The sequence below is a fragment of the Macrotis lagotis genome, chromosome 1, assembly GCF_037893015.1.
Source record: "Macrotis lagotis isolate mMagLag1 chromosome 1, bilby.v1.9.chrom.fasta, whole genome shotgun sequence".
Classification (NCBI taxonomy): domain Eukaryota; kingdom Metazoa; phylum Chordata; class Mammalia; order Peramelemorphia; family Peramelidae; genus Macrotis; species Macrotis lagotis.
Window position 1 is genome coordinate 76,059,042 of NC_133658.1, and position 15,276 is coordinate 76,074,317.

Genomic DNA, 15,276 nt, shown 5'->3' on the forward strand with positions numbered 1-15,276 from the left:
GTAACTTCAGACAGCATAAAATATTTGGAAATCTACCTCCCAAGGCAAATGCAGAGACTGCATGAAGAATAACGAACCAGTAGATGGGCATTGGTGCAAAAGAAACAATTGCAAAAAAGCTATAGTTATCTATAGTTTGACAGACCTGCAAAACAATAGCTTCTGGGATAAGAATTCACTATTCCACAAAAAATTGTCGGGAAAACTGGAAAATAATATGGCAAAACCTATGCATAGATCTATAATTCACACCTGTTACCAAAATAAGGTACCTATTCAAAATAAACACAGGATTTAGACATAAAAGATGATACATTGACCACTTAACAGATTAAGAAATGGCAGAACTATGGAAAGGGGAGAACTTTATGACTGAACAAGAAATAGAGTACATTATAAATTACAAAATGGGTGGTTTTTACTAGATTAAATTAAAAAGATTTTGCACTAATAAAAACAATGCAATAAGAATTGGAAGGGAATCAAAGAATTAGGCCACAACTTTTACAGCTAGGGGTTCTGATAAAGTTCTCACTTCTAAAATATATAGAGACTTGCATCAAATTTCTAAGGCAATAGGTCATTCGCCAATTGACGTATGGTCAAAGGATATGAAAAAGCAGTTTTAAAGCAAAGTATTTAAAGCTATATATATAATTAGATGAAAACAAAAGCTCCAAATCATTGCTAATAAGATAAGTGCAAATTAAAACAACTATGAGATAAGACCTAATACCTATCAGATTGGGTAAGAAAATTGGGTAAGGGAAAATGATCAATGTTGGAGAGGTTCTGGGAAGAATTCCATTCCATGAATTTATTCTATTTACCTCATCTCACTTATTTTACCTTGTATTGTCACCCAGCTTTTTTTCTTCTTGAATTAATTTAGGGTCAAAATATTGATCCTACTTTATTTTTCCTTGATACTTTTAAACCCTTCTTCTTCCTTTATAGCCTCGTGGTTGAATATTGAGTAGTATCTGAATCTAGACATTTTTCTTCAAATTTACTTCAATATCTCTCAAATTTTACTCAGTTCCATTCCTCTGAATTCAGCTTCTCAATCTGTTTAGACTGTCTTGTTTAAAAACCCTCTCAGCTGAGAAAGATATTTTTATTACCTTTAACTAAAAAAATGGCATTATCTTTTGATCTGATTGGATCAGTGAAGTAGATAAATCATATAGATTACTGGTTGCCTAGCTGTAAAACAGACAGCATATAAGGGACTGGAGCTTTGAACTGAAGTTTCAAATTGTAAACTAGCAGCATTAACAAGACTAGATAGCTATCTTTAAATGAATCAATGCTTTATTTTCAATGAACATCATTTCCCTACTGTGAAGATTCTTCCCTGCTGGGCCCAAGTAAGTGTCCTTTTATTAAATGTTAGATAGATTGTAATCATATCATTTTATTCGAATTTTAGGTTATAACCAGTAGAGACCTGACTGAATTAAACACTCCAAGTCACCTACACAAATTTCATATATACATATTTATATATAATAGAATATAATGGCAAAAGATATCACTTCTTGCATATATAATATTTTGCAATCATATACTGTAACTGGCTTCTCTGAGCATGTCTGCTTAATATACATCAAACAACTATAATAATACAATAACAGTAATAACAGCTAATATTTATGTAGTACTTACTACCTGCTAGATGTTATGCTCAGTAAGTTATAATTTGAGGCTCAGGACAACCCTGGAGTATAATATTTTTATACCAATTTTAAAGATGAGAAAATTGATATGGAGTTACCCAGGATCACAGTGAGAGTGAGTTCTTGAGTCAGATTCCAATGGGTTCTTCATGCTCTAGATCCACTCTGCTTTGCTGCCTCTACATGGGTGGGAATAACCTTCTTTAATTGACTACTAGGGTCTTCAAAACAGTGAATAATTAATTATTTGCTCCCCTTCTACTGCTTTCTTATCAGATACATTTAGAGGGTGAAGACTGCCCTTCAACTTTGCCAAGTGTGTCATCGATTAACCAATGAAAAGGGGAAGATTTTCTTTCTCTTACTCCCTCTCTTTAATCCAAACTCCAAGAAATATATGTTATTTCAATTGTGCCATTCCATCCCCATGAGCAATTGGCAAGAACTAATGATGAGGGGGTGGCAGGTGAGACTCACCTTTGATAGCAAAGGATTGAGTTACATACACCTGACACTCATTTAGTGGATGCACCCTTCCCAGTCAGGGCTCAGCTCTGCTTCACTTGCTGCCTGCTCATCACAAGCCCATGGGCATTGAGATTTAAGCCATGGTGAACTTGGAAACAGGATGGCAGGCATTGTGTTACAGTCAGGCATCTTGGAAAGATAAGTTTTTGAATATGGAACTAGTACAGTGCTCAGTCAAAACCAAACTAAACTGTGAACCTAATCCCCTTCTCAGAAATGCAGGTGATGCAACACATGAGAAAGGTTTTGTCTCTCATAATTTGTTAGAAGAGTAAGTTTTGATATTTGTGATTATATCTCTGAGAAAATATCTAGGTAGTACAGTGGATAGAAAACTGGGTTTGGGATCATGAAGACTCATTTTCATGAGTACCATTCTTTCCTCACAATCACTGGTCAAGTAAACCCTCTTTGTATAAATCTCTCATCTATAAAATGAACTAGGGAAGGAAATTTCAAGTTAATCCAATATTTTTGCCAATAAAACCCTTAAAAGAATCACAGAGGGTTGGACAAGACTAAAATAACTGAACCACCACCAACAAAATATCCTTGAGTAAATGTTTATAAAGTTGAATCTGATTAATGGCTAAATCAAACTGGATGCAGGGAACCCCATACAACTGAGAGGACAACATTAATGGGGACCAGAGTCAATGATAGAGAGATCAGAAATGCTCTAATTCTCTTTAGGGTACTAGAGGACTCTGAGGAGGAGTTAAATTGAAAACCCTGGCTTAAGACATAGGGGAACAGTCCATGGATTTGGGACTTTCTTCTCATTGTGGATATGTGAATGACACGTGAAGTAGGTAAGAGGAGGAAGACTGTCTTGAATCCTTTCAGGCTTTGCAGTAGTTTTGTTTGCTTCTTGTTTCCAACTTCAAGAGACAACACTGATGAAGTCAAACCCATTCAGGTTACTGAAGGGAGAATAAAATTGGGAATGAACGTATATGAAAAGAATTAGCAGTTTCCATTATCTTTCTATCTCAAAAATTTACCTTTGATTGAGATCTAAACTTTAGATCTAGGAGGAGGGGGTGGCCCAAAGACTCAGTGGTGGTCCTGAGGAACAAAGAAGGTAATGGGTTTAGAGCATGTGACAAACTATCCAATGCTTTCAAGAGGAGATTTATTATAATAAGGCCCATGATCTGCTTCCAGCCTGTATCCTAGCAATCTGAGAAGTGTCTGAGGCATTCAGAGGTCAAATGACTTGCCTGAAAGAGAAGGGAATGGAAGGGGAGGGAAATAAAAAAGAAGAAAGCAACAAAATAAAACACTCTGATTAAGCTCCTATTATGTTCACTGAGCTAAGCCAGCACTTCACAGTAACACTTTCCAGTTGAGTCTCACAACACCCCTTAAGATTATTCATCAAGGACACTATATTCAGGAGAAAGTATACATTCTGGAATGATAAATGATGACATAGAGGCTGTTGAGGTAGACTCAGGTAGAACTGGAAGAGAAAACAGGACTTGTTAATCAGCTGTTGGAACAGAATATACTTGAAGAGCTTTCTACAGGAGTAGATTCAGGCAAGGAAGAGAATCTGAAAATTAATCAGGAAACCAAATTCTTGGACAGTGTATTAAAAAAGCCTTATGTCTGCATCTGGTGTTTCCCAGAATACTGACAAAAAAACAAAAGGAAGTAATGACTTAGTCCCTGGTTTGTTTCTTGATATTGCTACTGAATTTGCTTCCCCCCCTCCCCTTTCAATTTGCATAGATGCTCTACAAATTAAAAAAAAAAGTATGATGCAAACTGAGAGTACTAGCATAATTGGAGGTATCAATGAGATTTAGTATATTTTAGATTTTTTTTTTAACATTTTAACATTTTATTTGTTTCCAATTATATACAATAGTAATATGCACCCATCACTTTTTGCAAGGCTCTGAAATCCACAATTTTCCCCCTCCTCCCTTCCCCCCCTACAGAAAGCTGTCTGACGGTCTCTACATTGTTTCCATGGCATACATTGAAGTAAATTGAATGTTATCAAAGTAAACATAAGAATAAACATATTCCCCCGCCCCCAAGAAGATGAGAAACCTCAAGGAGAGAGAGAGAGAGAGAGAGAGAGAGAGAGAGAGAGAGAGAGAGAGAGAGAGAGAGAATGAGAGAGAAAACTGTACTTCAGTCTGTGTTCAGATTTCAATAGCCCTGTCTCTGGGGTGAGTTTCTTTTTCTTAAGTGCACCAGAGAAGTTACTTCAATATTTTTCCCTCAGTTGCTATTAGTAGCTGTACCCCCATTCTATTTCTCCACACTCTCATTTATTCTATTCTCTCTCCTTTCATCCTGGCCCTGTCCAAAAGTGTGTTGAATCTAAGTACTCTCTCCCTCGATCTTCCCTCTCTTCTATCACCTATTCCCCCCTTCCCTCACCCCCATTCCCCCTCATCCCTTCCCTTTCCTCTCATCCTTCTCCAGGGCAAGATAGATTTCCTCACCCTATTAAGTGTGTACATCATTTCCTCCCTGAGCCATTTCTGATGAGAATGAAGTCTCACTCTTTCCCCCTTGCCTTCCCCCCTCCACTCCATTGAAAAAACTTTTTCTTGACTTTTATAAGCTATCTCTCAGCTTCTTCATATCCTTTTCCCTCCTCCCAGTACTTTCCCCCATCGCCCATTGATTCCATCCCTTTACCACATCATACTGTTTTATTCTGCTCCTTCCTGTGTCCTGTCTATATATTCTCCTTCTAACAGCTCTGATAAATGAGAAAGTGCCTATGAGTTATCAATATCATCTTCCCGTGCAGGAATACAAACAGTTCAACATCATCAAGTTCCTCATAGTTAGTCCCTTTCTTCTACTCTCTCTATGTTTCACCAGAGTCCTGTACTTGGAGATCAAACTTTCTGTTCAGCTCTGGTCATCTCAATAGGAAAGTTTGAAAGTCCCCAGTTTCATTGAAAGTCCATCTTTTCCCCTGAAAAAGGATGTTCAGTTTCACTAGGTAGTTGATTCTTGGTTGTAAACCAAGAGCTTTTGCCTTTCAGAATATCATATTCCAATCCCTACGAGCCCTTAATGTAGATGCTGCTAGATCCTGTATAATCCTGACTATAGAGCCTCAGTAGTTGAATTCTTTGTTTCTGGTAGCTTTTAGAATTTTCTCTTTGATTTGGGAGTTTTGTAATTTGGCTATAATATTACTGGAAGTTTTTCTTTTGGGGATCTCTTTCAGGGGGTGACCAGTGAATTCACTCGATTTCTATTTTACCTTCAGCTTCTAGGATTTCAGGACAATTTTCCTGTATTATTTCTAGGAAAATGAAGTCTAAACTCTTTTCCTAGTCTTGGCTTTCAGATAGCCCAATAATTTTTAAATTATTTCTTCTGTATCTGTTTTCAAGGTCAGTTATTTTTTCCAATGAGATATTTCACATTTTCTTCTAATTTTTGGCTTTTTTTTGGCAGAGTTTTATTTCTTCCTGCTTTCTTGCAAAGTCATCAGCTTCCTTTAGTCCCATTTTGCATTTGAAGGAGTGATTTTCTTCAGAGAGCTTTTATATCTCCTTTTCCAGTTGGCCAATTCTGCTTTGTAAGGGATTCTTCTCCTCATTTGCCTTTTGTTTTGCTTTTTTCCATTAGGCCTAAACTGGGTTTTAACATAATATTTCCTTCAGTATTTTTTTTTGTATATCTTTCACCAAGCTTTTGATTTGGTTTTCATGATTTTTCTGCATTGCTCTCATTTCTCCTCCCAATTTTTCCTCCACCTCCCTTAATTGCTTTTCAAAGTCTTTTTTGAGCTCATCTATAGTCTGAGCCTATTTTCTATTTCTCTTGGAGGTTTTGGGATATGGGGGCTTCGATTTTGTCATCATCTGAGTATGTGTTTTGATCTTCCATGGGACTAAAGTAATTCTCTATGGTTAGATTCTTCTTTTTCTGTTGTTTACTTATTTCCTTAGCCCAAGACTAATTTACAGCACTTCCAAGGCTTTGGGGTTGTTTTTTTTGGGGGGATATCCCACTAGGACCTTTATTCTTGCAAGGTCTTATGCTCTCTAGTCTGTGCTTTGATAAGTAGATGACCACAGCACTACCCTCTGCCCTAGGGATGTAAAGAGAGATCCAGCTTGGTTCTTTAGTATGGAAGCCCAAACTACATTATATGAGTGTAGGCAAACAGCAGAGTCCTACCCCAGGGAGAGCAGAGAAATCTCTGCAGACTTCCCTTACTGTCTCTGGGGGGTGCAGTTTGCCTTCTCCAGATTCTCACTGCAGATTCTATGGCTGTGCTCCTCACTCTGCACTCACTCAGGTGCAGCAGAGTTTTCTCCCTGCCCCTTCAAGCTGTTGAAGGTGATCTCTGGGCTGGGTTGTGCTGAGCTGGGCTGTGCTGTGGCTTTTTTTCCAACTCTGGGTCCTGGTGAAACAGAACTTTCCTGTGGAACTTCTAAGTTTTCTTGGACTGGGAAAATGTATCACTCAGTGGGTTCTGCCCCTCTAAATTTTGACTAGAGCCATCCTTTGTTTTTTGGGTGGGGTTTGGGGGATTGGAGTTCTCAGGAAATGCTGCCTTTTCGTGGCCATCTTGGCTCTGCCCCCAACTGAGAAGAATCTTACAATGAAATGTGTCTCCCTAGAGAATCAGGGAGAAAGTTTTTGTTCTCTCAGTGAATGGTTAAAGTGAATCTGAAGTGGGGGGCTGAGGCTTCCTGGGGCCATTCCCTCTGAATCCAAATTCCCTGGAACATGCAAGCACAGAGCGGGCTCTAGGACCAGGAGAGAGGTCAGTGCCAAGAGAGTGAAGGCTATATTTTAGATTTTTAAAATGTGCAAAGTATTGCAGATAATTTATAATTAGAATTGTATACATTTGTTAAGAACACTCGAAGATGGATTTTTGCCAATATTGAATTTAATTTGTAGGGTTAAGCAAATGGCTAACTCATTAAAACAGAATCACTTAAAACTGGAAATTAACAAAATAACTTCTGTTTTGTAGAAAAATGACCAAAATTATATGATAAAATGTATAGTTTTATATAATTTGCCAACCAATCTTCTGACTATTTTCATTGTTATGTTTGTTCTCAGTACCACTTACACTAAAATTTGGTCTCTTAACCAGTAAGCTCCTATTTTAAAAAATTAAGATTACTCTTTGGAACATTTATTTGCTTCAAGATATTAATGCATAATCAGAATAGGAACATGTTTTACAAAACTATTTCCAGGTTTCATTTCAAATGTAAATATGTACACAAACTGTAAACAAATTAACTATATATCCATCCCAGTCCTTGCTTAACATTGAGTCTCTTTGATCCAGATAGGCTGTCATTTGGGAAAATGTGTAGAAGGAGTACGAAATAGTTTACGCCTGACTGTCCATTAGTCAAATATCAATCTTCAAGATTTTCAGAGTCTAGAAAGCAATATATACAAAAAACATTTTAGAGTTTATGAGTACTATATGCTTAAAATGGCAGGGTTTTATTTAAATAAAGGATAGGCTAATTATCAATTTTTGAACTTTTCCCTAATTATCTCCAAACACAACTATTTTGGTTTTAGGCATTTTTTTTGTAATTTCTTTTTAATTTCAGTTCAGATTCCACTTAGCATAGGAATCTGAGTATCTGTTGAGATTTAAATTTAAAAATGATTTAATTATGGCAAAAGGGAAAGAGACCAACTATTGTCTGTAACATCATTGATTTGATTAGACTAGAGTTACTTTTAATCAAGAAGTGACCCTATTTTTTTGGTAAGGATATAAAATTAGCCAATGTGATTTTAACCTTGAGTGTGCTGATAATTGTTTATATATGTTATATATATAATATATATATGTATATATATCATATATATATGCATGTATGTGTATATCATGAATATATCAAAGAAAGCATTTTGCATCCAATTTAGGAACATTTATCTAATTTATGAAGTCTTAAAATTACCTTGCAAATTCTATTAAATAAAAGCCTTTATTTTGAAAACTACATAAAACAGCATCAATCTCTATTTGCTGTGTGAATATGTTCAGTGATATCCCAGACAATACTGGCCTAAAGCAAATTTGATCCTTCCTATCCTGCAATTTGAAATACGTCTAGAAATTTTTCTCATGACAACAAGAAAAATTATATTTATAAATTATTTGCATAAACATATACAAAGAAAATAACAATAATAATATGATTACCTAATAATATAAAATCTTATCCATATATCCTCTCTTTATTATAATTTACACAGAACATCCTTGAGAATTAGTAAAGAAATTGATAGAGATAATTTATTGCTACAATATAGCCTCAGTATACAACAAACGCTAACAAATACAATATAAGTATTGTGTAATCATATAAGAAAGGCATAGAAAAAATAACATAAAGTAAAATCATATTCAAAATCATTACAAAATTTATAAAGTACATGGGAAAAATATCTAATTCATAATTGAGTGAACACACAATTGAAACATAGTACACAAAGAAATGCACATAAGTATTATGGGTTGTACTAATACGCATAATTATTATGGGTTACCTAACAATTCTTCCAGCTTTGTGTGCTCATATATACAAATGTATATGTATGCATGTAAATGTATATCTGCTGAAAAGATAGTTTGAGTTACTTCCTGTATCACATGCATATAATGAAAACAGTTAAGCAAAATAATAAATTCATTTACATACAATAACAAATGTTCTCTAATTTCAAGGAAAAATTAAAATATATAAAACTGAAGGGACAATAGCACTACTAGAAGGCAAATCATACTATAAAGCATTAATTATTTGATTAAGTACCTATCTGATGCTAGCAAAATGATAATAAAGTTAATTAGCTGAACAAATGAGACAAACATAGTCTAACTGAATAATTCAAGCTTAAAAAAACATTATAAGAAATTCCACAATGTTTGTATATATATATATATATATATATTTGAGGATTCCTCCAATGAAGTTTGATACAATTTCATATTCATCTTATACTAAATGTGCTATAAACCCAAAATAAACATCATCTAAATTTTTTTCCTATTTTGCACAACTCTTCAAAAATTATTGAATGGTCTTGTTCAGATTTACATTTATGCAATGTTATCCTACAGTAGTTTTAATAAATTTTCTTTTAATATAAATATTTGTAACTATGTTTCATACTGTTTTTGATAGTTTGCTTTTCTGTTGATGAAGATTTCTTTCTATTCCTTAAATTCTTATATTTTAAATAACTGGTTCTAGATCTGACTTTAATTGAGTAGTTTAGATTGAAATATGGTTCCCCTCCCCCTCCCCATTATATGCTTCATTTTGTTCCTCTTCCCCTTAATTAATTTTCAATGATTATATTTTTACATTTTTCTTTTATAATCACATCACACCTATATTTTTGAAATATAAATTTCATTCTTTTTTAACATGTGACCTTTGTAAATTGAATTCCCTTTGCTAGTGGAATTAAAAATGTTAATCCCAATATCTAGAAGTTTTGTCATTATACTTATTGAACATTGAATTATTATGTTCCTTGATTTCTAGACTTTATTTTATATATTATATATGCATATATCTTCTTTTTTCACCCCAAGCTCCCCCCCCCCATTGAATTAGTTTTGGAGGAGAGAGAGAGAGAGAGAGAGAGAGAGAGAGAGAGAGAGAGAGAGAGAGAGAGAGAAATGGTAGTATTGGATCTTTTTTTGGGGGGGAGGTTTCCTTAGAAATATGGAGGTGCTGATTTTGTTGTTTTGTCCCCCCCCCATTCTAGCCTTTTGCCTTTGCCTTCTTACTTTCAAAAGTTTGTAGGATAGATGGAATAGATGCTTAGTTCCTCTGGTTATTTTAAATGAATGACTCATTTTCACATTCCATTTTATTCATTCAGCTATGCACTTCAGATACCCTAGCCAGATATCATGAGAATCTGGGAATTGGGAAGTTAGGTGCATATTTTTTTTCATCCTTAACTTAAAATTTTCCCTGTACTTTCTCTCACACAACTAGACTGACTAATTTTCAAAACTTGAAAGTGCTCAATTAATAGTTGTATAGTTGAAAACAAAAACTTATATTGTCATTATCTGAAAATGTATTTATCTTAAGTTCATCATTTCTATGTCAGAAGGTAAGCTGGTTGTTTCATCTTCCTTTTTTGGACATGAGGGTTTATTATTTTGTTGATGAAAGTTGTAAAATCATTCAAATTTCTTTTCCTTTTTGATATTTTTATCATTATATAAATTGGGTTGTATCTGACATTTCATAGATGTCTTTGCAATTTTCTCTGAAAGTCTCCATTATATTATTTCTTGTGGTATTTCAATATCAAACTGCATTCATATACTACAAATTGGTTATTCCTTCCATAGTGGGAGGACATTGCCTTAGTTTGTGATATTTTTGGCTATTATAAAAAATCATTACAAAGCTTTTTGTATGTTTTTGTCCTTTTCTTTTTTTCTGTGATTTCTTTTGAATGTGAGGTAAATATTATAACTGAGTGAAAAGGTACATATATTTAATAACTTTTTAATAAATATAATTTCAAAGTTATTTCAAGAATAACTAGAATATTCCCACTATTAATTATCAGTATATAGATCAAGTAACATAACTTTCAATATGATAGAAAATGAAAGGAAATGACAAACTGTAACAGCTAACTTTGATTACATGATATTGAAAAAATGTTTTTCATGTATTTTAGCCATGCAACATAGGAAAAAAATGGAAGCTATCAATTAAAATACATATTTTTAAACAAGTATTGTCATACAACTGACTATGCATTGAATCAGGAAAACAATTTTTACAATGACTAAAATATGTAAATGGAAGGAATGATAAAACAAAAATTGACCAAAATGTACTATAATAATAATGATGATGGTGATGATGATGATGATAGTATTAATAAGAACTAACATTTACATAACATTATAGAATTTTCAAAATGCTTACAAATAACTTATTTTATACACAAAACAATATTGAGAAGGGCTATTATTATTATTATTATCATTCCCATTTTACAGATGAGGGAAAAAAGTCTAAAAGTGGTTGAGACATGATGAAAGTCAAAAAACTGAATACTTGAAGGAGCAATTGAACTTTTTTTCATGACTTCATTTACAGTGCCCTACCCACTAAGAGACTGAGTTGGTAAAAGTTGAGGAGAAAAAAAAAACTTCCATTTTTGAGAAGTATAATGAAAATTATTGAATTTATTATCAGATATACCTGATGGGTTGGTTGGTTTTGCTCTACTACTTTTTTCCCCCTAAATCTGTGTGCTAGGAAATCCTCAAATGGTGAGAAAATGGATGGGATAATTTATATTTAAGTAAGTTTAAAAAATGAAATTAGTCATGCATCTAAGAATGATGAGAAAGAAAAGACATGGATGCACATCTTTCATGAGTGAAGGATGAGAGGGAATTAGTCTAAGCCTTTCATTGATATTGACAAAATATTAAAGGACTTAATGGACACACACTATTGCACTGGCTATTTCCCTAATGGAGAATTTACAAAAGGTTTTGGTGAAAAATTAAACAAGATGAAATTTCAAGTATTAATTGTGATTTTTAATGGTGAAGAGAATTTTGACAACATCGGGACTGAAGTAATACAATATATTCAGTGTTAGATTCTCAAAGTAATACAATATTAAGAAAACACCTACCTTCATGGGCTTGAAACTCCAAAATGAATAACAATTTACTTGTCTACATGTTGTTTAAAAGTGTCCAAATCTCAATTTCATCTTTCTTTTCCAGAACTAGAAAAAGCTTTAGAGAGCCTAGTAAATTTTTCTTGTGTATTTTATGCACAAACAACAGAGAATTAGAGAAAGTAATTTTGTTGCCCAAAGACATCTTCTTAATGACAGACTCAGGTCTTGGGCCCATATACGGTAATCTATGTTATTTTGCCTCTTGTTGAAATACCATTTTTAAATGAGTCAGAACAAAGTTTTAAGGTCAAAACCATATAAAACTTCTGACTAATGAATAATTTCTTTTCCTCTGGATACAATCATCACAGGACTGCTTTTTTTTGTAATAACCTATTCTCTAAAATGGTGTTTATGAATTCCGAGCTTTCATCTTCATTTTTGACATGAAAACATCTTCCTTGTATCTCCTCTCATAATATAAGTAGAACAACTAACTGATTACATGAATCAATCATTATTAAATCACCTACCATATAGGTGATTTGTTAGGAGAATGTGTCAAAGCCATAGACATATAGATCAGGATCTAATTATGGATGGTTATAGGTCCTGGTCCTAGGATCATTGTGCCAAATCCTGGAGATATACATAAGAAAAATTAATACTTTTCTGACCACAAGGAAGTTACAATCATAATCAAACAAGATAGCATAAAAAGGAAGTTGCAAAATGTGTCTGTGTGTGTGTGTGGGGGGAGAAGTATACCAGGGAGAATTTGGCATGAAGGCATGCTTTTTCCATAAAGTCTAAATCAGTTAGAGTTGATGTAAAGTGGAAAGTTAATTAGATAGTTTTGAAAGCTCAGACCTCTCTATAAAGGAAGACTTTCTTTTTAAAAAATTTATTTATTTAATGCAATGGGGCTAAATGACTTGCCCAAGGTCACACAGCTAGGCAATTATTAAGTGCTTGAGGCCGAATTTGAACTTGGGTTCTCCTGATTCCAGGACTGGTGCTTTATCCACTATGCCACCTAGTTGCCTCCTAAAGAAAGACTTTCAAAAGAGTTTAGTGCTCTACCCTACTGTCCTTCGAAAAAAAAACAAAAGGTTGACACCAAATTGTTGAAGAGGAATTGATTATCAACAGAGGTGAAATTTCAGATGATCAGTTTTTCCTAGAGATATGCTGTTATACTGCCCAAACCAAGCAGAGCTTTGCATGGATAGTTATCTCAATCCTTCAAATGTTCTCAGCCAGGACCTCTGGTTGAGAAAATGAAAAATGATACACAAAATCTGGAGCAGTAGCATAGAAGTAACATCCAGACTACAATAGAGACAGCATCTAGTCAAAAGTAGTTGTTGTGGAAGTAGTAAAGGTGTCCTATTTACACTATTCAAGAATGGGAGAATGGAGTCCTTACTCTTACACAGTGTGTGAATCTAAGAACTGAATCTATAAATATGAATACTCTAAGGAGATTTCTAAGATAATGAAAATATTAGAGTAAGAAAATTGCAAAATGAAAATTCCTAACAAATAATTCAAAAGAAAATATAAATCAAATTCTGGAGTGGAAGAAAAGAGAATGAATGGACCACAAAATCATTATGATAAAAGAAATGATGAAATTTGAGTACTTGGAGGTAGTTTAAATACCATTATAACAGATAGAAAACTTTGTCCAAGTAAAATAATAGAACCACTAGCACCACAATAACAGCAAAACAAAGACCTCAAAGGTTTTAGAAAAAATTTAAAACAAAGAAAATTAGGAGAATACTTAATAAGTAATAATAATAATAATAAATGATGATCTGGAAAACATCATGAGAAGACATAAGTTAAGGATCATTGGACTTTGAAATAGTGGCCAAGATGGTAGAGTAATATGAATTATGGTCAAATTCTTGTAAACATGAATCTTCAGCAAAGATTGATAAATTGCATTAGATCAAATCCTGATAGAGAAATCCAAGAGCTAAAAAAATCATGAGGTTTTATTTCCAGTTTGGCTTGTCTTAAAAAGAAAGACAGCAATGTCTATGATCATTAAAATGAAGGTCTGGTCAGGATTGTATCATTTGCAGCATTATGATTCTCAAGGCCTGAAAAAAGTTGAGGCTGTATATTTGTATAAGATGAAGTCCCAAATCCAAAATAGTCTATCATGATCTCATGTAGACTGTGGGGAACAGGAGTATACTGTGAAATTATGCCACTTAATACCCAATTTTGAACAAGAGCTTGAGTATGATCTGAGGAGGAGACTATCATTGGTGATGGTGGGAGTGACCAAGAAATTCAGAAGAAATCCACAGTTTTGTGGTTTTGATCCAGAGAGTAAAACTGAGGAAGTCTTAATTCCAGCCTCCATCCCATTCTGAAGCTTGGAGTGAAATAACTAAGCCAGGAATATCAGACCAAGGGAGAACCTGAAATTATGAAACTATGAATTTTTATAACGTCCAAATTACTTATAGTAGTTGAGTCTGGTAGCAATCTACTGGAACTAAAAACTAATCATAGGCCCCTCAAAAACGAGTAACTTAGACTGAATGAAGTCTGGTTCAGTAACTTACTGAGCTCAAACTAAGAAGACAAAGGACCAGACTTTGTTTCAAATCACACCACTTTGGGAGCAGAGAAGGAATAGGTAACCAGCCTATTTTGTTTCTCAGATCTTCAAGTAGCAACAATCTATAGTTTAAAAAACTTAAATTAACTTACCAGAATCAAAAGTAGAAAAGAAAAATAGCATCAGAGCTAATTGAAAATTAAATAAACTTATTAGGGATTACTTCATTCAATTATATGCCAATAAAACTAATCTTCAGAATAAAAATTTGCAAAAAAATTATAAAATGCCAATATTTTTAGAAAAAGAAATTCAGCAAGTCATAAAGGAAATCCCATGCTGAATGTGGGAAAATAGGACTAGATAGATCTTAAAATGATTTTTATGAATCATTTAAAAAACAAATAATTAAAATACTACATAAACTATTAGCAGAAAGGAAAGAGTCCTACCAAATTTTTATGATTCTAATATAGTCTTTTAAAGTTATATTTCATTTTTTCCAATTACGTGAATAGTTTTCAATGTTAATTTTTATAAGATTTTGATTTCTAGATTCTTCTGCCTCCTTCCTCTTCTTCCCATGATAGAGTATTCTGATTTAGCTTATTATCTATCTCAGAATACTCTTAGGGAGGAGGGGAAGAATATATATATATATATGTACGTAATACATAATAACATTTAAAACATTTCTATATTAGTTATGTGTCAAAGAAGGATTCAGAACAAAAGGGGCATGAGAAAAAACATAAAACCAATTTAAGAAGAAAAAAATGATATGCTTTTAATCTTCATTGAGACTCCATAGTTTTT